At 39.1% G+C, this 26,770-nt stretch overlaps 1 long non-coding RNA gene across 2 annotated transcripts in view; it reads right to left on the reverse strand.

The window, feature by feature from the left end:
• Positions 1-16,744: 16,744 nt before the first annotated feature.
• LOC131404629 (uncharacterized) overlaps positions 16,745-26,770 on the reverse strand; it is a 39,826-nt gene continuing 29,800 nt past the window's right edge. For both annotated transcript variants that reach the window (XR_009219817.1, XR_009219816.1), the window contains 2 exons: positions 17,690-17,866; positions 16,745-16,928 (listed from right to left, as the gene is read on the reverse strand). This is a non-coding gene — a long non-coding RNA (uncharacterized LOC131404629). The remainder of the gene's footprint in view (positions 16,929-17,689; positions 17,867-26,770) is intronic.

Here is a 26,770-nt window from a genome sequence, read left to right on the forward strand (position 1 = left end):
CTCATGATGTTATTCTCTGGGTCTTCTCCAGTTTTTTCTACATCCATTTAAGTGTAGGACAAAAAGCAGAGTATAATACTAAGTGAATAATTAATTTTAATTGTTATTATTTATTTATTTTGTGAGCAGATCAGCCCTGTGCTAACATCTGCCAATAATCCTCTTTTTTTTGCTGAGGAAGACTCACCCTGAGCTAACATCCATGCCCATCTTCCTCCACTTTATATGGGACGCTGCCACAGCATGGCTTCCCAAGCAGTGCGTTGGTGCGTGCCAGGGATCTGAACCGGTGAACCCCGGGCAGCTGCAGTGGAGCACGCTCAGTTAACCACTTGCGCCACCGGGCTGGCCACAATAATTAATTTTTAAAAATGCTTTCTATCCCAACTCTCAATGTTCTTCTTGCTGCATCCCTGTGTTATGTTGGCTTCTTATCCCTCACTGGGGCAGCATGTTGGCTTTTCATCAAACTTAAGTGTGACATCCCTACCTCCTAAAAATCCTTCTCTATGTGTGGGTTCCTTTTTTGGTTGTTTTTTTTTTGTTGATGTTGTTTTTTTAATGTTACTATTAACAATTTACTATAATGTTACTATTGACAATTTCATAATTGTCACTTATGGATTTCATTCTAGTCCATCAAGAGCTCTTTCCAGCTGTCAAAACTTTATGTATATGTCCTTGCATACGTGTAGTGACCATCTATTTTGGAAAGACTTATAAACCTGGTGTTATCTTTTTATATTCATTCAATTCACTCACATATTGAACAGAATGGGATCAAGAGCAGGTTTTATGAAGCATTGCTTGACACAACTCTTTGAATTATCCTCATGCTATTGAGCTGTGGTTGTAGCCCACTAAGAGAACATGGCAAATTAAAGGTCAGGGGTCAGGCATGGTTGACGATCCACAGTGTATGTGTACAGTGGGATTCAGTGACAGAGAAGCTGGGATTGAGGAGAGAGGGACAGGCAGGGAGGGGAAAGTGATGCCCTGAAGGTCCTCCTCACTTTCTGGTATCTGTTGCCACCTGCGTCTTGTGAGCCTGAGACTTGGGAGACCCCCTCTGGCACTGGTCTCTTCAGTTTAGCTGCTGGACTTGCCTGAGCTGAGGGTGAGAGGGGTGTGACCACGTACCACTGAGCATTATGTCCAGGTCAAGGACAGAGGACTACATCAACCGCTTTTGAAACCCATCTTCTCCCCACCCCACGCCATCCTCCAACAACACTGTGTAATGATATTGGTGTGTGAGATCCATCCAAAGCTTTCAAGAAATCTATTTTCTGGTGTCTCTGGGACCTGACATTCTGTAGGAGAAGTAAAAATTTGTCAAATTCCTTCACTTTAAAAGTGATGAAACTGAAGGTTACAAAAGTTATGTAACTTACTTGAAGTCACACAGGGATGAGTTTTTTGCAGTGCTAATTATAGTAACCACAATGACAGTAATAGTTCATTGAGTGATATTGAGCCAGGTACTTTGTTAAGCACTGTACACTTATTATGGCATTTTATTTTCATCATAATCATTTGAAGTCATATCATTGTTCATTTAAAAAAAAGCAAAAAGACCTGAGGAAGAGGGACATTAAATAATTTATTTGACCAAATTAAAATAGAAAAAAATACTTTTTATTTATCAAAGCTAGTAAATGATAGCTTTGTGTTTTGGAACTGTAAGAGAAATCTGTTTTGTTTTTACCCTACATTTGTCCCATTCAGTACTGCTCCTTTTCTCTCTGTCACCTAGCTTTGCTTCTAGAGCCCTACTTTGTTCTACTAACCCATCTCTACACACGTCCAATAGCAGGAGTGATGGCTGGGCTCTTCCAGAGGCTCCCTGAAATGGTGATGGGTGTCAGGACGTCCGTTACAGTCTGGAGACAATAGCGACCCATGTTTGAGAATGGGTAGCTGCTTTCCCACCTCATTAGAGTCGGCATGATGTCAAATGACAGGAAGGGATAATTTCCCTTTAACTCCGGAGTCATGTCTAAGTGACTGTGATCTATTGGGCTGAACTGACCTGAACGTGAATGAACTTGCTAACTTTCTGATTTCTTGTTAAGTGGCTGGAATATTTATACGACTTTCTTACTTAAACATCTCTGTAGAAATTTGAATTAATGGCAGTATGATTTATTTTTTTAAGGTGAGAGGCTTGGAGAAGACTGGTCTCATCAGTGAGCAAAAAAGCATAAATTTAACTTCCATTCAAAGCAAGCTAGAATTTGAAAGTAGGGCTCTAACTGTTTTCAAGGTGAACTGGCAGGTGCCTCAGGCGTATGCCCCCAAGGGCTTGCGTCTCTGGTGTAAAATGAGTGAAGTTAAAATGGGGTCAGATGAGCCAGGTCCCCCTCAATTCTAGAGTTCTCCAACAGTTTCTCCTCTGCTTTAGAGACTGGATTGAAAATAACCTTGTTACTCTACTCTGTTCTACTTTTGTGTTTTGGGTAAAAGTTATACAGCCCAGTGTTTCCTACTCCCAAGGGGATAGTTTTCAGAAACACCTGGAAGAGTTAGTACAAATCAAGTTCATAGTCCTCATTTGTAGCAATTCTGATTCAGTGGGCTGAGCGGGGGCCTGGAATCTATTTGTTAAAGTTACTCAGACGTGCAGTCAGGTTGAGGACCTACTGATGTCATCAACCTTCTTCACAGTTTGGGGAATGATTATTTCATGTATATTATTACTTCTAATCATCACGATTGACTTGTGAGGAAAGCATTACCTTTCCCTGGTTTGCTGATGAAGAAACCAAGGCACAGACAGGGTTTGTAACTGGCCCCAGGTCCCCTTGTTGTAAGCGCTAGAGCCGGGTGTCAGGTAGAGTCCCCCTCCACCCCAAAGCCCCCTCCCACATTTTCCAATTCACTCTGCGTCAGGTCTTTCCAACCAGGTGCTTCCTGCCTATACCTCATTTCTACCAAAAACTTCCTGAATTTAGTGATTTCATCTGATAAATTTCTTCACAACAGGCTAAAAGCTTCGCATTCCGGCCACCAACTATTAATTTGAGACACATTGCTTCATGAAAATACAGGGCATGGAAATGTGCAGAGAATCATTGCCTTATTATCATTATTATTGTTATGGCATAATTTATATACCATAAAATTCACCATTTTGTATACAATTCAGTGACTTTTAGTTTATTTACAAGGTTGTGAAGCCATCACTACTATCAAATTTCCGAATATTTTCATTACCCTAGAAAGGAAACCCCGTCCCTATTGGCAGTCACTCCCTATTCCTCACCTTCTCCCAGCCCTTGGTAATATCTAATCTACTGTCTCTCTGTATGGATTTGCCTATTCTGGACATTTCTTCTAAATGGAGCCAAATAACATGTGGCCTTTGGTGTCTGGCTTCTTCACTAAGCACAATGTTTTCAAGGTTCATCCATGTTTTGGCAGGTATCAGTACTTTTTTCTTTTTATGCTTGAATAATATTTCATTTTATGACTATACTACAATTTGTTCATTCATCAGTTGATGGACATTTGTTGTTTCTACTTTTGGCTACTATGAATAATACTGCTGTGAATATTTGTGTACAAATTTGTTCATAACAATATGTTTTCAATTCTCTTGAGTATATATCTAGAAGTAGAATTGCTATATCAATATCAGCTCTATATATAACTTTGAAGAACTGACAAACTGTTTTCAAAAGCAATTGTACCATTTTACGTTCTCAGTGTATGAGGATTCCAATTTTTCCACATCCTCATCCACACTTGTGATTGCCCATATTTTTATTACAGTCATACTAGTGGGTGTGAAGGGGTAGCTCATTGTGGGTTTGATTTCCATTTTCTTGACTAATGATGTTGAGCATCTTTTCATGGACTTATTGGCCGTTTGTGCATCTTCTATGGAGAAATGTCCATTCAAATCCTTTTTCCATTGACATATTATATTGTCTTTTTACTGTTGAGTTGTGAGAGTTCATATATTCTGGATACCAGACATTTGTCAGATATGTTTCACAACTATTTTCTCCAATTCTGTGGGTTGTCTTTTCACTTCTTTTTTAGCATCCTTTGAAGCACAAAAGATCTTAATTTTGATGAAATCCAATTTATCTATTTATTTGTTGGTTGTTCTTGCTTTTGTTGTCATATCTAATCACTACCTAATCAAAGATCACGAAGATTTACACCTATGTTTTCTTCACCACATTGCTTTGAATAACTTTCCTAGGTTAGAGTAGGGGGACATCTTTGGATCTTGTTTCCTGTAAATTGATATATATCCCTCCTGACTGATATTCACAGGTCTGCCATCCACTTCAATGGAGCATCCATGTGCTGTTTCAGAGATCTGCGAAATGGTATTTATTAATATCCTGGCTTTGTTTCAGATGAGAGTCCTGGTCAGCTGGTTCAGCTTTTCCTTGACCTCTCCTGGTTTCAAAAATTGTTCAATATCTTTAGAGTTGAGCAGTTGGTTGAGTGTCTTTCTAAGGAAAGCTTGAGAGTCCAGGTTGTTCTAAAGCTAGTGGACTTCCTCTTTTCATTCCAGACAGAGAAGGCTGTGGGGGTTGGACCTAGTCAAGCCTTTGATCTCTGGTCTTAGGTGGAAACTAGCCCTGCTTCAGGGTTTGGAGATGGCTGTTCAAAGGCTCTTGTTCCTCTCCAATACTTTTTACATATACATAACTTCTTTCTAGAAACGGTGGAAAAATAGTTATTTTAGAACATCTTATCTGTTCTCTGCCAGTTGTTTTCTGGCTACAGATTTAAAGTGGGTAAAGGAGAACTCAGAGACAAATATGTTCTTAGTGTCTATTATTATTCAAGTGATTATATTTAATCCTAAGAACTATCTTATTAGTCAGGTTTTATCCTTTCATTATGAGAAAAAAAATTCAGAATAATTACAAAATTTCCCAAGATCACAAATCTAGTGAGGAGAGGATTGAACATTAGAAACCATTTCTGTCTGGCCTTCCAAGTCAAACTTGTCCCATTATATCAAACTGAATGACTGTACTTTTGGTAGAATAAGTCTCAGTATTTGTTGTTCTAGGGTGGTTATCCCAAAGTAGCAGAGGGTCATTTTAATATTATTTGAATTTTCAAATTTAACTATCTTTTTTCGTTAAAGTATACTTTTTAATGTTTGTTCTATTCCTGCTTTGGATTTCTTCTCAAGGGATTCTTAACTATCTCAAGGGATTCTTTATTAATTACATGTTGAATATCTGTTACCTATTTTCTATTATTTGTCACTGTTTTTAGTCTTTGTCTTTCCTTTGTCTTTTTTAATGATAATGCTTTTTTATTGAGGTATAATTTACCTAGAGCAAAACGCATAAAATTAAGGGTATAGCTCAATGAATTTAACATATGTATGCATTGCGTCATCACCACCCAGATCAAAATGTGGAACATTTTCCATCATCTTTAAAACTTCTGTTGTGCTACTTGCCAATCAATATCCATCCCCCAAAGGTAAACATATTCTGAATTCTCTCACCATAGATTAATTTTGCTCATTCTTGCACTTCATATAAATGGAATGATGTAGTATGTTCTCTTTTGCTCTGTCTTCTTTCACTCAATATCTGGTTTTGAGATTCAGTCTGAATTGGCTGTATGTCAGTAATTTGGTTTTTTTTATTGCCAAGAAATATTCTGTTTTATGACTATAGCACAGTTTGATTATCCATTTTTCTGTAACGGACAGATTTATTTAGAGTTATTATATACAAAGTAACTGTGAATATTCATGTCCACATTTTTTTGTGGAGATAGTGAATTGTTTCTCCTGGGTATATATACCTAGGAACACAATTGCTTGGTGGAAGGGAAGAAACTGACTTTTGCAAAGTAGTTGTATCATTTTACCTTTCCCCGCAAATACAGGCAAGCTCCTGTTTCTCTACATTCCCACACACTTAGTATTTTCAGTCTCTTCAATTTTAGCCATTTTGCAGGCTGTGTAGTGGTTTCCAACTTGGTTTTCAAAGCTTACTGGTCATTGGGGTGTCTTCTTTTGTGAAGTAACTTTTCTAATCTTCTGCTCATTAATAAACTAGGTGGTTTGTAATTTTCTTTCTGATTTGTATAAGTTCTTTATATATTTTGGATAAGTTCCTTCTCAAATACATGTACTGCAAGTAATTATTCCTGGTCTGTGCATTGCCTTTTCACTTTTTAAATAGTAATTTATGATAAGCTAAAGATTCAATATTTTATAAAATCCAGTTTAATCAATTTTTCATCTATGGTATGTGCCTTGGTGTTATGTCTAAGAAATCTTGGCCTAAGCCTTGGTCATGAAAATATTTCCATTTTTCTTTTGAAAGGTTTATAATTTTGATTTTCACATCTCCAATTAACTTCAACACATGGTGGGAAGTGTTTTTTTTTTTTTTTCAATTTTTTGTTTATTGCAGTAACATTGATTGATAACATTGTATAATTTCAGGTGTACATCATTATACTTCTATTTCTGCATAGATTACATCATGTTCACCACCAAAATACTAATTACAATGCATCACCACACACATGTGCCGAATTATCCCTTTCACCCTCCTCCCTCCCTGCTTCCCCTCTGGTATCCACCAATCCAATCTCTATCTCTATGTGTTTGTTTGTTGTTGTTATTATCTACTACTTAATGAGTGAGATCATTCGGTATTTGACCTTCTCCTTCTGTCTTATTTCACTTTGCATAATACCCTCAATGTCCATCCATGTTGCCAAAAATTGTTGGATTTCATCAATTCTTATGGCTGAGTAGTATTCCATTGTGTATATATACCACATCTTCCTTATCCATTCATCTCTTGATGGGCACTTAGGTTGCTTCCAATTCTTGGGTATTGTGAATAACACTGCAATGAACACAGGGGTGCATGTATCTTTACGCATTGGTGTTTTCAAGTTCTTTGGATAAATACCCAGCAGTGGAATAGCTGGATCATATGGTAGTTCTATCCTTGATTTTTTGAGGAATCTCCATACTGTTTTCCATAGTGGCTGCACCAGTTTGCACTCCCACCAGCAGTGTATGAGAGTTCCCGTCTCTCCACATCCTCTCCAACACTTGTTGTTTCCTGTCTTGTTAATTATAGCCGTTCTGATGGGCGTGAGGTGATATTTCATTGTAGTTTTGATTTGCATTTCCCTGATAGTTAATGATGTTGAACATCTTTTCATGTGCCTGTTGGCTATCTGTATATCTTCTTTGGAGAAATGTCTAATCAAGTCTTTTAACCATTTTTTAATTGGGTTGTTAGTTTTTTTGTTGTTGAGATGCATCAGTTCTATATATATATTGTGGAGATTAACACCTTATCAGAGGTATAGTTTGCAAATATCTTCTCCCAATTGTTAGGTTGTCTTTTGGTTTTGTTGATGGTTTAATTTGCTGTGCAGAAGCTTTTTAGTTTGATGTAGTCCCATTTGTTTATTTTTTCTATTGTTTCTCTTGCCCAGTCAGACATGGTGCTTGAAAATATGTTGCTAAGACCAATGTCGAAGAGCATACTGCCTATGTTTTCTTCTAAAAGGTTCATAGTTTCAGGTCTTACATTCAAGTCTTTAATCCATTTTGAGTTAATTTTTGTGTATGGTATATGGTAAGTGTCTACTTTCATTTTTTTGCATGTAACTGCCCAGTTTTCCCATCACCCTTTGTTGAAGAGACTTTCTTTTCTCCATTGTATGTTCTTGGCTCCTTTGTCGAAGATTAGCTGCCCATAGACATGTGGGTTTATGTCTAGGCTTTCCATTCTATTACATTGATCTGTGTGTCTGTTTTTGTGCCAGTAGCATGCTGTTTTGGTTATTATAGCTTTGTAGTATATTTTGAAATCAGGGAGTGTGATATCTCCAGGTTTGTTCTTTTTTCTCAGGATTCCTTTAGCTATTCGGGGTCTTTTGTTGTTCCATATAAATTTTAGGATGTTTGGATGACCTATCCATTGGTGTAAGTGGAGTGTTAAAGGCCGCTACTATTATTGTGTTACTGTCTATTTCTGTTTTCGTGTCTGTTAGAAATTGCTTTATATATTTAGATGCTCCTACATTGGGTGCATAGATATTTACAAGTGTTATATCCTCTTGTTGGATTGTTCCCTTGATCATTATGTAATGCCCTTCTTTGTCTCTTTTTACAGTTTTTGTTTTAAAGTCTATTTTGTCTGATATGACTATTGCTACCCCAGCTTTCTTTTCATTGCCATTTCCATGGAATTTCTTTTTCCATCACTTCAATTTCAGTTCATGAGTGTCGTTAGGTCTGAAGTGTGTCTCTTGTATGCAGCATAGAAATGCGTCTTGTTTTTTTATCCAATCAGCCACCCTATGCCTTTTAATTGGAGCATTTAGTCCATTGATGCTTAAATATGCTATTGATAAGTATGCACTTACTGCCATTTTTTAACTTTTTTTTTTCCTCAGTGTTTTAGTAGTCTTCTATACAGAATTGATGGTCTCTTTAGTTTGACCTCTGTCTGAAAGCTCTACTCTTTAACTCCCTTCCTCCCTCATTTTATGTTTTTGATATCATATCCGACCTCTTTTTTGTGCGATTGTATCCATTACCCTCTTATCATGGAACTAGATATTTTTTCTTATTTGCAGCCTTCTTTTTCCCCCTTAAATCAGTCCCTTTAACGTTTCTTGTAACACCGGTTTCTTGGGGACAAACTCCTTTAATTTTTGCTTGTCTGGGAAACTTTTTATCTCTCCTATTTTGAATGATAACCTTGCCAGGTAGAGTATTCTTGGCTGTAAGTTTTTTCCTTTTAGCACTTTAAATATATCATGCCACTTTCTTCTAGCCGGTAAGCTTTCTGCTGAGAAGTCTGCTGATAGCCTTACGGGGTTTCCTTTGTATGTAACTGTCTTTCTCTTGCAGCCTTTAGGATTCTCTCTTTATCTTTAATTCTGGACTTTTTGATTATGATGTGTCTTGGAGTGGGCCTCTTTGGGTTTATCTTGTTTGGTGCTCTCTGTGCTTCCTGTACCAGGATGTCTGTTTCCTTCCTGATGTTAGGGAACTTTTCATCTATTATTTCATCAAATAGATTCTCTGCCCCTTTGCCTCGCTCTTCTCCTTCTGGGACACCTATAACAAGGATGTTAGCATGCTTGATGTTGTCCCAGAGGTCCCTTAGACTGTCCTCACTCTTTTTAATTCTTTTTTCTTTTACCTGTTCAGCTTGGGTAATTTCTTCTAGTCTTTCATACAGCTTGCAGATCCATTCTTCTGTATCCTCTGCTCTGCTTTTGAGTCCCTCTAGTGAATTTTTCATTTCCAGTATTGTATTCTTCATTTCTGATTGGTTCTTCTCTATATCTTCCATTTCTTTGTTGACATTCTCACTGAGTTCATCTATTCTTCTCCCCAGATCAGTGAGCATCCTTAACACTCTTTGTTGGAACTCTCTGTCAGGTAGGTTGCTCAATTCTGTTTCTCTTATTTCCTTTTCTGAGCTTTTGTCCTCTTCCCTTACTTGGGATGTATTCCTTTGCCTTCTCATTTTGCTTCTTTCCCTGTGCTTGTGTCTGTGTATTAGGTAGGTCAGCTACGTCTCCTGCTCTTGGATAGGTAACCTTATATAAGTGATGCCTTAGGAGGCCTGCAGTGAGCTTTCCTCAGTTCCAAATGTTCCAGGAGTGACCCCTATGTGGGCTATGTCTGTCCTTCTGTTGTGGCATGTTTGCTCTCCCTGTAGGTGCCCAGAAAGGCTGAGTTATGCTCCTGGCCAGCTGTTGTAATGCTCAGCTGCTTGTAGTTGTTGTGGGCCCTTCAGTCTCTTTATTGTGTGTGGGGAGCCCCAGCACAATTGGCTGCAAGTTCTAATATTACATTTGTGTTGCAGTATGTCTTTTAAGTGAGTAGGCCCCCAGCGTGGCCGGTTGTTCGTCTCAGGGGCTTACAATTGCTATAAGCCTCCAGCCTTTAGTCTCTTGTCAGCTCTCTGAGGATTGCAGCTAGATGGGGCTGGCCTCAGGCATGAGAGCACCCAATTGTTTCAGGCTTTGGAAGGTGGGGCAAACCCCCTATGTGGGTCTTTGAGAAGCACAAGTCTTCTGTAGCTGAGAAGCCCCGCTGACCACAGGTCCACACGCACAGTCAATACAGTCTTGCCCCGTGTGCACACCCCGACCTCCTGAAGTGCACCCAGTTTCTCCACGTCAGGAGCCCCACTCACTCCAACACTGCCCCACAGTCTCCACCCACTCGTTGTGCACATCCTGCCCCACTGAAGTTGGTTCAGTTGCCAGGCTGCAGAGAATCCAGTCACCAATCTATGCAGGACCACAAGTTGCCTAAGGGCTTGTTGTTGGGTGAGGCCAGTCCCTAGGGTGGGCTGCTTGCTCTGGCTGAGCTGGATTAAATTGGTGCTCTAGTGGCTGGGGCAGACCCTGGGCTAGCAGGCCCCAGGGAGAACTCCAATGGCGTCTGTGTGAGCACACCCACACCAGGCCACTACCATGGCTGCTGCCAATGTCCCAGTCCCTGCAGAGGTCTCACCTCTCACTGCAATGCACTCAGAGCCTATCAGGTGAATCTCTTTTCCCCAAAGGGCTGTGCACCTTTCTTTATGGTGATTTTAGGTTGCTTTCTGAAACAGATGAGTTTGTGCATGGGCCCTTTAAGAGCTGGTTTTAATTTCTATGTGAACCAGCTTTTCTGGGGGTACTCCCCAACGTTTTAGTAGTGGGCAAAGTCAGATATTATGCCACTCATCTCGATTGTGCTGGGTCCACAAAATGCCCGCAGTGGGAGCACTCCCCTGCTCAGGGCCCTGCTCCTCCAGGGATGGCTGCAGACCTGTGGGCTGCTCCCGGGTGGCCACGAGGTGCTGCAGCTTGTGAAAGTGGAGTTTTTTCTCTCCAGAAGGGAGTTTCTGCCTCTTCCACCTCGATTAGGATGGTCCTTTGTTGCAGGAGTTCCTCTTATCCAGTTTTCAGTTCTATTTCGGGGTAATTTTTCCACGAGCAGTTGTAAATTGGCTGTGTCCGCAGGAGGAGTTGAGTTCAGAGTCTGCTTACATTGCCATCTTGACTTCTCGTCCTCTCTCTTCACAAGTGGTTTTTAATATTAAGTTATTTTTTAACAAATATTCATTCATTCTAACACCTTTTACAGAAAAGTCTTTCATTACCCCAGTTAAATATATTGTTGACTTTATTTTTAAAAATTCAAATAATTGTATATATGTGTGGGTAAATTTTTACTCTCTACTCTTTCATATTGATATATTTAGGTTATGTTTACTTACACCAATACAATAATGTCTTAATTACTGTAGCTTTAAAGTGAGTTTTGAAATCTGGTAGAATGTATCCTCCAACTTAATTCTTCTTCAAGGTCATCTTGGCTATTCCAGGTACTTTGATTTCCATCTATTTTAGAATTTTAGAATTAGCTTGTAAGTGTCCCCCAAAAAATACTGTTTCAATATTAATTGGAACAATGTTGATTTGATGTTCTAACAGTATTGAATCTTCCAATCTATGAATTTGATATATATTTTTCTATTTTATCGAGGTCTTCTTTAATTTCTCTCTGCGATAGTTTTCAGGGGTCTTCATTACATGTGTTCTTAAGCATTTAATGATTGTGGATGTTAATCTCTATTGTGTTTTATTGAATTTCACTTTTTAAGTATTCACTGCTAAAATGGAGAAATACAATAGATTATTATATGAATGCTATTGAGGTATAGTTTAGGTACAATAGACTGCACCACTTTAAAGTATGCAATTAAATGCATTTTGACAGATGTAGACGCTAATGAAACTACTGCTACAATCAAGACACAGGGCATTTTTATTATCCCACCACTTTCCTTGTGCCCCTTTGCAGTCCATCAGTCCCTCAACCCTCAGCCCCAGGCAACCACTGTCATTAGAGATGGGTTTGCATTTTTAACAACTTTGTATAAAAGGAACCATACATGTACTCTTTTGTGTCTGCATTCCTTCATGCAGCACAATGATTTTAAAATCCATCCACATTACTACATGCATCAACAGTTCATTCCTTTTTATTGCTAAGTAGTATACTTTTGTATGGCTATACCATATCTATTTATACATTCCCTCGGACATTAATAGATATCTGTGTAGTTTCCAGGTTTTGGCTATTATGAATAAAGCTATTATGAATTTTCACAACCAGATCGTTGTGTGGCTAGATTGTGTAAATATCTAGGAGTGAAATGCCTGTTCATATGATTGGTATATTTTTGTAATTCTGCTTTTCAAAGTGGTTGTACTATTTTTCATTCCCACAAGTGTAAGAGACTTTTAGAAGTTTTACATCATCATCGCATTTGGTATTTTCAGTCTTTTTAATTTTAGCAGTGGTAATGGACATGTAATGGTAACTCACTGTGGTATTATTTAATTTCCCTGATGACTGAGTTGAACATCTTTTCATGTGCTTTTTGGTCATTTATGTATCTTCTTTAGTGAAGTATTTCCTTAAGTCTTTTGACTAATCATTTTATTGTATTGTCTTATAAGACTCTATGATATATTCTAGAGACAATCTTTTGTTGGAGATAAATATAATTTCTCCTATTCAGTGACGTGTCTTTATGTCCTCTTAATAGTATCTTTTTTGGATATTTATGTATATGGATATGTAAATACATATATGATTATTGTTTATAAATATATTTCATTGTTATGTATTTATTTACATATATAGATATAATGGATATCCTCTATAAGAAATCATTGTCTAAGTTAAGGATGCAAAAGTTATTTTCCTATGTTTTCCTTTGAGGAGTTTTATAGTTGTAGCTTTTATATTTATGTCTATTATCCATTTTTAGCTATATTTGAGTATGATCTGAGATAAAGGTTGATATTTTTACATAAGGATATATAGTTTTTCTATCACCATTTGCTGAAAATAATTGACTATCCTTTGAATTGCCTTGGTACCTTTGTTGAAAATCAATTGACCACGTGGGTGTGGATCTATTTCTGAACTCTTCCTCTGTTCCATTTATTATATGCTATTTTTTTTGCCAATACCACACTATCTTGACTTCTCTACTTTTATAGGAGTTCTGAATATGAGCAATGCAACTCGTCCACCTTGATTCTTCTTTTGTAAAATTGCTTTGATAATTCAAGATCATTTTCATTTCCACATAAATTTTAGAATCAGCTTGTAAATGTCTATCATTTCTGCTGGAATTTTTTTTTTCTTTTTGTGAGGAAGATCGGCCCTGAGCTAACATCTGCCAACCCTGAGCTAACATCTGCCAATCCTCCTCTTTTTGCTGAGGAAGACCAGCCCTGGGCTAACATCCATGCCCATCTTCCTCTACTTTATATGGGATGCCGCCACAGCATGGCTTGCCAAGCGGTGCGTCGGTCTGCACCCAGGATCTGAACCGGCGAACCACGGGCCGCCACAGCAGAGCGCGCGCACTTAACCACTTGTGCCATTGGGCCGGCCCCTCTGCTGGAATTTGATTGGGATTGAATTAGATCTGTTGATCAATTTGGGAAGAAATGACATCTAAACCACCCTGAGTCTTTCAATCTACAGCAAGTTTTATCTCTCTGTTTATTTAGTTCTTTAATTTCTCAAAGTAAGGTTCTATTGTTTTCAGTGTACTGTTCTTATGCACATTTTCTGAAATTTGTCCCCCATATCACGTTTTTAGATGCTATTTTAAATGAAATTGTATTTTTATTTTGCCTTCCAAATGTCCGTTGCTACTACACAGAAATACAATAGATTTTTTATATTGATCTTATAGTCTAAAATCTTGCCAAACTCGCTTATTAGTTTTAGTAGATTTTTATGCAGATTTCTTAGGCTTTTTAAGATACACAATCACGTATTCTGTGAATAAAAATAGTTTCAATTCTCCTTTCCAATCGGTATGTTTTTATTTATTTTTATTGTCTTATTTCACTGATTAAGATCTCCAATGTAATGTGGATTAGCAGACTTTCTTGTTTTTTTCCCCTATCTCAATAGAAAAGCATTAAATAACTGATCATTGAGTATTATATTATCTGTAGATTTTTCATATATGCTCTAATGTAGATTTAAAAAGTTGCCTTTTATTCTTAGTAGGGAATTTTGTGTCTTTTTTTCCTCATGAAAAGGTCTTCATTTTGTTAAATACTTTTTCTACATATATTGAGTTGATGATATGATGTCTCCTTTATTCTGCTAACATGAAGAATTATACTGTTTATATTTTAAATATGAAAGAATATTTATTGAATTTATGGTTATTAAGGGTAATTTCTTTCATTTTAAATTGTTTTAACTGCTATATTGAGGTATAATTTACATGCAGTAAATTACAAGTAATTAAAGAATACAATTTAATCACATTTGACATATATTTATATACATCCGAATAAAGATAGTGGATATACCACCTCCAAAAGTTTCTTAGTGTTCCTTGTAACCCCTTCTTTGCACCCTTTTCCCATCCCAGGCAACCACTGATTTGCTTTCTGTCACCACAGATTATTTGCATTTTCTAAGGCTTAATACAAGGGGACGTATATAGTATTTATATTATTTTCATTTATCTTTTTTCACTTAGCGCAATTATTTGAGATTCATCCATATTGTTGTATGTACCAATAGTTCGTTCCTTTTTATTGCTGAGCAGTGTTCCATGGCATGGATATACTAAATTTCTTTTATTTATTCACCCCTGGACAGATTTGAGGGCTTTTTACGGTATTAAAAATAAATCTTCTATGAGCAGATTTTAATAGGCATATCCTTTCTTTGCATTTGGATAGAATGGCTGTATCATATGGTAGCTACTTTATAAGTTCAAATTTTTGAGAAATTGTCAAACTGCTTTCTAAAGTGGTTATACAATTTCACATTCCCTTCATCACCATATGAGAGTTCCAGTTCCTACGTGTAGAGCCACCAGAATCTAGGGAGAGGCAAAGAAGCCTTCTACCCTAGAGCCTTCTGAAGGAGCATGGCCCTGACAACACCTTGGTTTCAGACTTCTAGGCTCCAGGACTGTATGAGATGAAATTTCTGTTGTTTTAAGTTTGTGGTGATTTGTTATGGCAGCCCTAGGAAACTAATACACTACACATTTTTAACAATACTTGGAATGGAGCGTTTTCAGTTTTAGCCATTTTAATTGGTATGAAGAGCTATCTCACTGTGGTTTAAATTTACATTTGCCTAATGACTGATGATTTTCAGCATCTTGTCATGTTCCTATGTGCCTTCCATATATCTTCCTTGCTGAAGTGTCTATACAAATCTTTTATCCAATTTAATATTTGTTTGTTTGTCTTCTTATTCTTCAGTTTTATGAATTTCAGTATAGTTTGGGTATAAGCCCTCTATCAGATATGTGATTTACAAATATTTTCTACTAACTGTGTCTTGACCTTTTATTCTCTTACCAGTGTCCTTCGAAGAGCAAAAGTCTTCAGTTTTTATGGGTCCAATTTATCAACGTATTCTTTTGTTGATTATGTTTTTGGTATCAATCTAAGAAATCTTTATCAGATCACAAATATTTTCTTTTATGTTTTCTTTTAGAATTTTTACAGTTTTAAGGTTTACATGTAGGTCTATTATCTATTTTGAGTTAATTTAGTATATGGCTTGAGATATGAATTCTGTTTATTTAACTATTTTTATGTGGATATAGATATCCATTAGTTGAAGAGGTTGAAAAAGATCATCCTTCACCATTTGTTGAAAACACTGTCTTTTCTTCGTTGCATTGCCTTTTTGAATTTGTCAAAAATCAGTCCATCTCTCTGCTTTTTCTCTTGATTTTGCTACTATCTAAAAAGGATCTGTGAAAGGAAACACAGGGAGGGGGCCCATGTCAAGAATTTGTGACACTCATCTATGACAGTTGGCAGCTGGGACACTCTCTGGAGGAGATTCTCCAGGTGCTTTTTGACCTGACCCTTCAGGAGGTAGAAAGGCAGATGCTTTCATCACACGTTATCATGGTCTTCCCTTTCCCCAAGAGGAGACTATTTTGTCTACTGTTGATGCTCTAACTTACAGAGAACCCAGGCTGAGCTGGGAACAGAAATATTTAAGCTCTCTTCTGTAAGGAATGTATACCCTTCCTCTGTATCCCCAAGTGTAATTAACACAATGCTTTACCCACAGAGGCTCAGTAAATGCATTCATGGAGCTCAACTAATTTAGAATCCAAGTTATCTAGATAAGCAGAGATGTTATATTTTATAGAAATTGATATGATAAATAGAGGAGTGAAACAGGGAGTGTTAGTTTATTCTCTTTCTAAAAGAATAAAAGCCATTGGGTTTATCAACCACTTAAATATCAGAAAGCCAGGATTTTAGTCCTGGACCTCCCTACATTCTCACTGCAAACTTGGGAGTTGTTTTGCTTCTTTTTTACTTTAGTTATTTGATCTAAAATTTGAGGATAAAATACCAAGTTCTAAAATTCTAGGAACATGGCTTATATTTAAATTATTTTTGATGTGGGGAGAGAATCTTGAAGTCTGGAAAGTATTTAACTTAGATGAACCTGTAAGACTGGTTATCAGAGGGGAATGGGGGTCAGGGGAGGGAAAAATGGGTAAAGGGGGTCATTTGTATGGTGATGGATGGAAACTAGCCTTTTGGTAGTGAACACAATGTAATATATAGAGAAGTCTAATTATAATGATGTACACCTGAAATCTATATGTTCTAAACCAATGTTACCTCAATAAAAAATAAGAAGAAAAAAAGACATATTAAACTTGCCGCTTTATTTCTCCAGCTGGTCAGGACATAATAGCTGCTGACACATCAGCAGTTTCCTCTGGAGACCTTGGCAGTGTTGAGGGCTTGGAGCCAGCATGGAGCCCAAGTGTTGGCTGTACTCTGAGAGGCTGCAGTCTGGCTGAGGTTCCAGGGTCATTGGGCCAGGACAGGTCATCCAGCTGTTGGGAAAAGCAGAAGGGGAACCAGGACAACCACTGAGGTCATCCCTGGCCAGCAATGGCCAGTTCCTCCAATGAACCCACCACCACTACACTTCTCATAACTTCCTGGTTACTAGACTGAGAGCTCTCTGAAAGTTGGGATAATATTTTATTCATCTCTGTATTCACGACCCTAGCACCGAGTCAAGCACTTGAGGAGGCTCTCAGTGACATTTGTTCGACGAATTGAATAAAAGTGGCTGCAAAGCTCCAGTCATCTCAACTACATTCCTGTCCCAAATATCCCGTGATGGATGCTCTGCTTTCTCCCAGGATATAGCAAATCTGCTTCCTTAGACTGGGGTCCGCCCTACCCTCCCCATGTCCTAGGACACCCACCTGTGGTCAGCTCTGATGAAGAAGGGACTATTCTCAAGGATTCCTCACAACAGTTCACCCTGTCATTAGGAAGAGATGTCCTCGGCCTACTCTCCCATCCTCTGGGCTGCCACAATACTCCAGTTTGGGAGACCTACCACATTTTGTTGAAACTGTCTATTTATATTCTTCCTGTCACTCCTTTGATTTCCTCCGGGAAATATTGTCGTCTGAGCCCCAGATCCCCCAGCCTCAACCTTGGAGCTCCAAGTTCACTGTGGAGTAAGTTACTCTCCCAGTCCTCACCGCTCAGCTCAGGCTGCTCCTTGAGGAGTGGATGATGCTGTACTCATTCCTCAGTTTCCCTTGATTTGCTGAACTCAACTTGTCTTTATTCTCACCTCCTTTGTCAGCCACCTGCTCCACGAGTACCTTGCTCTTCTTTGGGTTGTTCTCATCCTCCAAACTTCTGATATTCTTTCTTCCATCTGCTCCCTCAGTTCTGTGTTTTCAGGGTGTGGGCTCAGCTCAGGCTCCCACAGGAGACACACAGAGAAGGGACCAAGGCCTGGTCTCACCTGCAGTTCCTAGGGCACATTTAATATGCATCTCAGTCCCACATGCACCCAGAGAAAAGTGAGCAAGAAAGGACTTTGGAGAATTTGCACAACAATGTTATCTTACTGATGGGGAAACTGAGGCCCAGAGAGACTAGGAGATTTTCCTACAATCCCTCACCATTTGATGGCAGCAGAGCCCCCACACAAGCCTTGGCCACAATCTTCCCTGTCCAAAGCAACTAACACACCCTCCAGGAACCCACATCTGAATTTCAGGGGACAAAGGATCAAGCATCAGGATTTCCACTGTTCAATCTAAAATATCTTAAGGACCTTTCTGGGGACAAATCTTTTATCACAGTTTTGTGATCCTATTATTTATACTGAGTCAGTTATCAAACCTGGCTGACACAATGGGGCCAAGGAACACGTAAGTATTAAATAAAATTTATCACAGCCAAAATTAAAATGTATTTATGTGATTATCTGTAAAATATCCGGCTCTGGTGCCAGAAGCTCATCTTCCTGAGAGCGTACACTCAGTCTGCCTGTTCACCCCATGTCCCCAGGGCCTCCACAAGAACATGCCAGATAAAACAGTCAGTAAATACTTGTCAAGTACATAAGTAACAGTTACCAAGAATAACTAACTTGTACTTGTCTTTTACTCCTAACCACGTTCCTAGTCAAATCTTATCCCAGGTCTGCGCTGAAGCAATAAAAGCACAGATTTAGGAAAAGCAGTCAAAGATTCAAATACCAACTCCACCATGGACCAAGTATGCTTTAGTGGATGATTTCATTACCTGCTTTGAGCATGTTTATCTCATGTGTAAGAGAGAAGAATGTCTAAGGTAAAATAGAGAAGCAGCATTGACCACTAGAGTGTTGGATCATTAAATGTGATATCAGGCAGCAGACAGGGCTCCAATCCCTGGGCACCAGCTGCAGAGCTAAAGAACACCTACTTCAGAGTCAATGCGGTGCTTGTCAAAATCCTCTGGGGATAAGGCCCAAGAAACTGCATTTCAGACTGAAATTCCAAGGAGATTCTCATGCAAGGAAAAGCCCCAACTTAAAAAAAAATGAAAAAACTCCTAAGATGGAGACTTCGAGAGCCCAAGTAGTAATAAGAACAACTCAGCTTTGAGACAAGCAAGTCCCTTGTCCAAGCTGGCCTTTCAATGGGAAATGTCCCCTTTCCAGGAAGAGTTCCCACCTGACGTGGGACACAAAGAGGACCCTGCCTCCCCAGCCTGCGCTTTCAGTACCTCCCTTGTCCTCTAGGTTTTCTCCTCTGCTCTAATCACCAGGGGGTCTTAGCCCTCAGAGGGGTCATTTCTTTAGGAAGACCTCTACTGTTTTATTCTCCTCTTGGAGAAAGAGATGGCAGAGATCAGCTCTGGGGTTCCACAGTTCTAGGCTTTCTCCTAAGCCACCTAAGTGAGCTGAAAGGTCATGACTGACAGAAATCAGGTCCTCAAAGAGGATCCCAGAGGAGCATGGGATCACGAGGGCAGCCCCTCATGGGGCACAGTCAGAAAAACAAGACGGTCAATATCAGACCTATTCGAGCGGGGAGGGCACACCACCACTTCTGTGAGCAGAGAACCTGGCCACGTCATTCCAGACTCCTGATCCACAGAACTGTGAGGCAACAAACGTGTGCTGTTCTAAACCACTGGTTTCGCAATCTGTTAATATGCAGCAATAGGAAACTAATTCAGATGCTCATCTCTACTCTAATGGATTATTTAATTTTCAGAAACATGTAGACTATTCTCTGTAATGCAAAAACATCAAAGAACCACAGTAAAGATCTTGTGTGTGTGTAAATCTTGTGCTCCTTCATGTGGCTGTTCCTGAGCCCTTGTAATGTGAAGGACACTATGGAGGGCATTTCAGGCACTGGAGGAATGTCTCTTAATGTTACCAACCAAACCTCTAAAAGAACAGAGTCTTTGATAAAAGAAAGTTGCTGAAAAATACGGCTGCCTTGATGTTTTTCTCTGCACGTGCAAGACTGAACAGGGAGAAATTCTCAGATTTGAGAAAGTGTTTGGAAGGATCAGCACAGGGAAGCCAAAATCTGAAAGGGGCTGAGAAGGATGGTCTCCTTCACGGGAGACCTTCACAGAGGAGCTAAGCAGCCTTGGAGCTCTGCTATCGGGAGCCTTGTTGTTTGTGGTCAGCAACTCTGAGGTTATGGTGGTCTGATAAATCTTCCTGACTTATAGGTGACTTTATTTTAGGGGACCTTATTTCAACGAGAAGAGAAGCATCACAGCCTCCTCACCTCCAGCATAACTAAAAACACCTTTGTTTTCAATAAGTTGATTTATTGTTGTTTTATTTCTCCTCTCACCCACTTTGGGCCCCTCCACCTCCTCCTCATGGCTCTATCTCTCCTTATCTCTCACCCACAGTCCTCTCCAGCTCCCACATGGCTGAGGAAGCAGTTATCCGGATGCCATACAGTGGGGCTGACTCTTCACTTAGGAGCTGCCTTTGTGGGGCCATGTTCGGATGGGGCCTCTTTAGTGACCTGACCTCTTTCAACTGTTATTTCACTTCAGCTCATCCACATGGATTTGGAGAAAAGTGGGTCATTGATAAGACGCCTAATGCATCTCTTCCTCTCTCTTCTCATAGAAGAGGCAGTAACTGTGCTCTTCAAGAAAATATTCTCCCCTGAGCACTGAGGGTATCCAACAGTAAGAGGAAAAGTGATAAACCAAAGCTGAACTGAAAGAGCTAAAGTCTCAGATGGTGGAATCTACTCTGGACCCTCCAGGTAGGACCCCTTCCCTGGGGTCATATGGGAAATGTATGTTTAACTTTATAAGAAACTGCCAAATCTTATCCAGAGGGGCTGTACCATTATGCATTCTCACCAGCAGTGTATAAGCATTCCCGTTGTTCCACATCCTGGCTACTCGGTGTTGTCGGTATTTTTCGGGGTTAGGCCTTCAACATATGAATTTGTTGAGGGAGGGACACAAAATTTCAGTCCATAACATTCTGCCCCGGCCCCCTAAAATTTATGTTCTTCTACTGTGAAAAATACATTCATTCCATCTCAACAGCCCTAAAGATCTAAACTCATTCCAGTATCAACTCTAAAGTCTAAAGACCAAAGTCTCGTCTGAGTATCATTTAAATCATGTATGAGTGAGACTAGAAGTACAATTCATCCTGAGGCACAGTTCCTCCCCCTGTGAACCTGTGAAACTAAAGTTATGTGCTTACAAAATACAATGATGGGACAGGCATAGGATAGACATACATATTTCAAAAGGGAGAGACTGAAAATAAACATCTGTGATGCTTTGAAAGATTGGAATGTCATTAAGATTCATAGAGCACCACACCCAACAACTTCAGAACACTCATTCTTTTCAAGTTTATATGGGACATTCACTGAGATAGACTATAGGCTCCACTGTAAATAGTGTCTCAAAAATATCAAAGAATAGGACTCAGAGTATATTCTTTGACCATAAGAGAATTAAACTAGAAATTATAATAAAAAGATATCTGAAAGATTCTCAAGTGTTTTGAAGTTAAGCAATATGTTTATTAAAAACCTACAGGTGAAAGGAGAATTTACATCAGAAATTAGAAACTATTTTGAACTGAGAGATAACTGAAACGTAACGTATCAAAATTGATAGGATGAGGCTGAAGAAGTCCTTAGAGGAATATTCCTTTCTCTAAGTGCTTATATTAGAAAAGAAGAAAAGAATTAAATCAATATTTGAGCTACCACTTTGAGAAGATCGGAAAAGAAAAGTGAAATATGCCAAAATAAGTACGAGGAAGTAAATAATAAAGCAAGGCATTGAAATAAAGTAAAAAACAAAAAATCAATAAAGAAAATCAACAAAAGCAAAAGTGAATCTTTAAAAAGATTGATAAATTTGATATACCTCTAGCAACACTAATCAGACAAAAAAAGAAAAAAAAAGAGAGGTAGGAAGGGAGGAAAGGACAGTGGGAGACAGACAGAAATTAACAATATCAGGAAATAGAAACAGGATATTACAGCCCTCAAACCACAGAGGATTATTTCGGGCCTTGAAACCTAAGCAAGGAACTCTTGCTAATGTTTGCCCTTTGATTTCAAAACTCATTGGAGTCAATGACTCCTTTTTACCTTCATTTTTCTCCCTTTTTGAACTTGAATGTCTATAATTTTTATCCAGTGCCTCTCCCACCAATTATATGTTGAGAACAGATCTCAGATTGGAGAGGAATTGTGCCCAAGAGTTGTACTTAATGCTTTACCTTCGGGAGTCTCATCAACATCTCATATGATTTAGTGATGAGATCTTTGGACTTTGAACTGATGCTGTCATGTGATGAGACTTTGGGAACCTTAAGAAAGTGTGAATATATTTTGTATGTGGGATCTTTGGGGGCCAAAGGGCACACTGTGGTAGGCAGAATTTCTGAAATGTCCTCCCAAGTATGTCTCACCCTCATCCCAGAACCTGTGAAGAAATTGAGGCATCACCCCTGTGATTATGATGTTATACATCAAAGTTGACTTTAAGAAGGGGAGATTGTCTGGGTGGGCCAGATCTAAGTACATGAGTCTTTTAATGCAAAGAGCTTTCTCCGGATGGTAGGAGAAGACAAAGTAAGAGAGATGTGAAGCATGAGAAAGACTCAATGCACCGTTACACTGCTGCTGATTTGAGGATGGAGAAGGCCACTTGAGAAAGAATGCGGTCTGTCTGGAGAAGCAGAGAATGGCTCTTGGCTTACAGCCAGCAAGGAAACAGGGACTTCAGTCCTTCTACTATAAGGAACTGAAGTCTGCCAATGCAGGAATGACCTTGGAAAAGGACTCTGAGTCTAGATGAGGGATGTAGCCAGCTAACATCTGGATTTCCACCTTGTGAAACACTTAGCAGAGAACCCAGGCATGGCATCCCAGATTCTGACCTACAGAGTCCAAGGCAATACATGGGCATTATTTTAAACTACTACATGTGTGGTAATTTCTACAGCAGTAGAAAACTAACACAGAAGCCTATTTCTATGCTGCTGAGTTTTTTTCTTGTCAGATACACATAATCTGATGTCTACAGGAGAAAAATATCATACAACTTGCAAGGAAAGTTCTGCATACACACTCATGTGACTTGCCCCAAGCCCTTGCATGTTGAGGAAAACCATGAAAGGTATTTCAGACACTCAAGGAGTGTCTCTTCAACCAATTATCTGAAAAAATAAAAAATGTACAATGCTTAACTCTAAATTAAAATTATCTGAGAATTCTCCATCTATTTCTATTTCCTATTTCAAATTTATACTATTTCCTTGTACACTGGAGCTCACCTGACAAGATTTTAAAGCAAGCACCACTTACTGGCACATACAAAATTCTTCCAAAACAACAAAAACCACCAATGTTATTCAATTTCCCCGAATAAACTAAAGTCTCAACAATGCAAGCCCTCCTCTTATAGTCATGAAAAATATGGAAAAGTTTCATTGTTGAAAGTCCCAACCCAACCAAACTTTAAACTTGAAGGTTTTGCTTTCTGATTTTCATTTTTCTCGTGCCCCACAGGGCCTCACTCCACAGGGTGGATGGTTTCAGTTCACTGGCCTCTCTCTTGGAGGAAGTCAGGTTAACCAAACTTCAAGTGTCTCCTGTGAATCAGCCCCTCACTCACAAAATCCGGAACAACATGTGAAGCCCACCAGCAGTGGCATTCCCAGCAAGAGTGATGAGTTTGCAGTGTTATCGGCTGCCAGGTTATCCAAGAGAACAGAGAAGACAGAAATAGAAGAGAACAGAGAAAAAAACAGTCTGGTTTTAGCCTTTCCAGGATGCCAGTTAGTTGGGCTAATTGTCCAGATTGCAATTAAATGCAAAGTCCTTTGAGCAAATTTCCTAACAAGGGGTAATTGTTGGCAAAAATAAATGGCAGGTATTGGTACTATGAATGTTGGCAAGAGGTTGGAGAAACGAATATTCTCATAAATGGTGAGACTGTAACTTGGTACAACTTTGTTGCAGGACGCTGAGGAATGGCTTAGCATAATTAGAAATGCACAGGTAGGGCCGGCCCGTGGCTTAGCGGTTAAGTGCGTGTGCTCCGCTACTGGTGGCCCGGGTTCAGATCCTGGGCGCACACCGACGCACCGCTTCTCTGGCCATGCTGAGGCCACGTCCCACATACAGCAACTAGAAGGACGTGCAACTATGACATACATCTATCTACTGGGGCTTTGGGGAAAGAAAAAAGGAGGAGGATTGGCAATAGATGTTAGCTCAGAGTCCGTCTTCCTCAGCAAAAAGAGGAGGATTAGCATAGATGTTAGCTCAGGGCTGATCTTCCTCACACACAAAAAAAGAAATGCACAGGTACTTCAATCAGGCTATTCCTTTATGAGGAATTTATCCTAGAGAGAGTACAAGAGATGAGGGATATATGTTTAACCGTGTCCCCTCCAGCGTTATTTGTAACCATAAACATTGAAACCAATTTCATATCCATGAATTGGGAAACATTTCAATACATATTGGTCTGTCCACACCATAGAAGGATATGCAGTCATTTTAGAGAACAAGGGAGATAATGAAAATGCCAAGTAATGGACTGACAAGAGCTAATGCATATTGAGTACTTACTATGTGCTAGGCACTTGAACTTTGATAAGGTCAAATTTACCTGAGCCTTGTGATCCTGGAAAATAGAGCAGATTAAGAAATCTGCCCCTCTTTGTGTCCTGGAAGATGGCTAACTGCAAAGAACAACTCTTTCCCATATGACTTAGATAAGACTCGGATACCTTTCTTATTTACTTACAGCAAGGCCAGACACAGACCCTCCCAATTCTCATTCTTTGCCTCATACATAATTAGCTGAACTGCCTGAACCTACTGACCACCTAGAACAAAATGGTTGTTAATCCAGCTCTGTTTAAGTGTCTCTCCTTCCTCCAGGCCCTGGAACTTTGACTGGTCCTCAGCCTGATCTGAGAATGGGCTGACCTCAGGGTAACACATTCCTTGATCTGCTGTCCAGTCAAGCCACCTTTTCATCTCACTTCTCCACATTGGTTCTTCTCCCCTTGCTTATTCCTCCCTATAAAAGAAAAGATCTTTTAGCCTAACCCTTGAGACACTTACAGATCTTACAGTCAAGGCTAGACTATTTCTAATATACCTTGTTTGGTTAGATATGAGTGGCAAACCATATTAATTTTTACATAATTATAAGACTAAATGAAATTTTTAAAATTTCACCTGTAGACATGGAAAACACAATGGAACAAATGAACCTGTGTGTCCCTTTTATAGAATAACCATATATAAGAATAATTCCAAGAGACTTCAAAACACAATAATTTATCTATACCCAAAGATAGTAACAAATTAAAAAACCATTTTCCTCAATCATGTGGTTAGCAGTATTATTGCTATTGTCTTTATTGTTTTGTACATATAATGTGGGAAAAAGCAAATGAGTCTTTATGGGATATTCTAATTCTATTATTCCCCATGTCCTTAAAGATGAAAATGCTTGGTGTTAGAGTAAGGAGATTCAGATGAAAGATAGATGTTCAATAAAAACCCTGTAGTTCTGAATTTGAATTGACAGTGTTTGTGAATCTCTGTGAATACATGACTACATATGAATATGAATATGAATATGAATATGCCTTTCCGAGCTCTACTAGAAATTAATCAATTGCAATGAGTACCTGTGGGATACACATTTTGATCTGGGAATCCTGTTTCCCACAAAAAGAAACCAGAGATTCTTAAAGAAATGGCTGAGCTCAGGTCAGGGGCAGTAAGTATTCAAGATGAGACAGAAACATCTTGTCATACTGATATCAGGAAAGGTCTCAAAGACTATTACAGTCCCATCAAAAGGAATAAGGCACCAACTTGAATTCACATTCACCGCTGAAAGAGAGGATAATTGGAGCATCAGTGAGGACCATAGTCCAATGAGTTGAAATACTTCAATGTGTTTGAATCCCTGAGTTCATAGTAACACAGGAAAAAAAATAAAAAGAAAAGAAACTAATTGGTGAACAGTGAAGGATGCTACTGGACCAGCTCATTTAACTGCAGTTCTCTTTACAGACTGTACCACGTGGTAACTCAATAATATTTAGGGGAACTTTCTCTTTCTACAAGTGTTCCAGGTAATAATACATGATGAGGGACTATCATCATTTTACTCCACATAATCAATTAATGATCTGGGTCTTGAACATAAAGGGCTACTAAGATCATTAGAAGAAACACACAGGGCCGGCCCCGTGGCTTAGCAGTTAAGTGTGTGCGCTCCACTACGGGCGACCTGGGTTCAGATCCCGGGTGCGCACCGACGCACCGCTTCTCCGGCCATGCTGAGGCCGCGTCCCACGTACAGCAACTAGAAGCATGTGCGACTATGACATACAACTACCTACTGGAGCTTTGGGGGAAAAAAAAGGAAGAGGATTGGCAATAGATGTTAGCTCTGAGCCAGTCTTCCTCAGCAAAAAAAGATTAGCACGGATGTTAGCTCAGGGCTGATCTTCCTCACAAAAAAAAAAAAGAAGAAGAAACACACAGGACATCATGTGCCTCCTGAGGGAAGAGCACACACCATTTTTGAGGAAGTCTTGCCAACATATCAAACATGGACCTGATCAGCCTCTACATCAGCCAGGTCCAATACAGTAGCCACTAGAAACATGTGGCTATTGAATATTTGGATTGTGGCTGGTGGTACAGAGGAACTGAACTTTAATTTTATTTTATTTATAACTCATTTAAATGTAAACTTAAAGGCTGAAGACATGCAAAATATTTTTTTATTAAACAGAACTTTACAACATTGGTAGAACTATTTCCCTTAACTGTAGTAATGTAAAAGATTAGTATTTTGTACTGTTGTGTGC

Source organism: Diceros bicornis, chromosome 4 (assembly GCF_020826845.1).
Source record: "Diceros bicornis minor isolate mBicDic1 chromosome 4, mDicBic1.mat.cur, whole genome shotgun sequence".
NCBI lineage: Eukaryota > Metazoa > Chordata > Mammalia > Perissodactyla > Rhinocerotidae > Diceros > Diceros bicornis.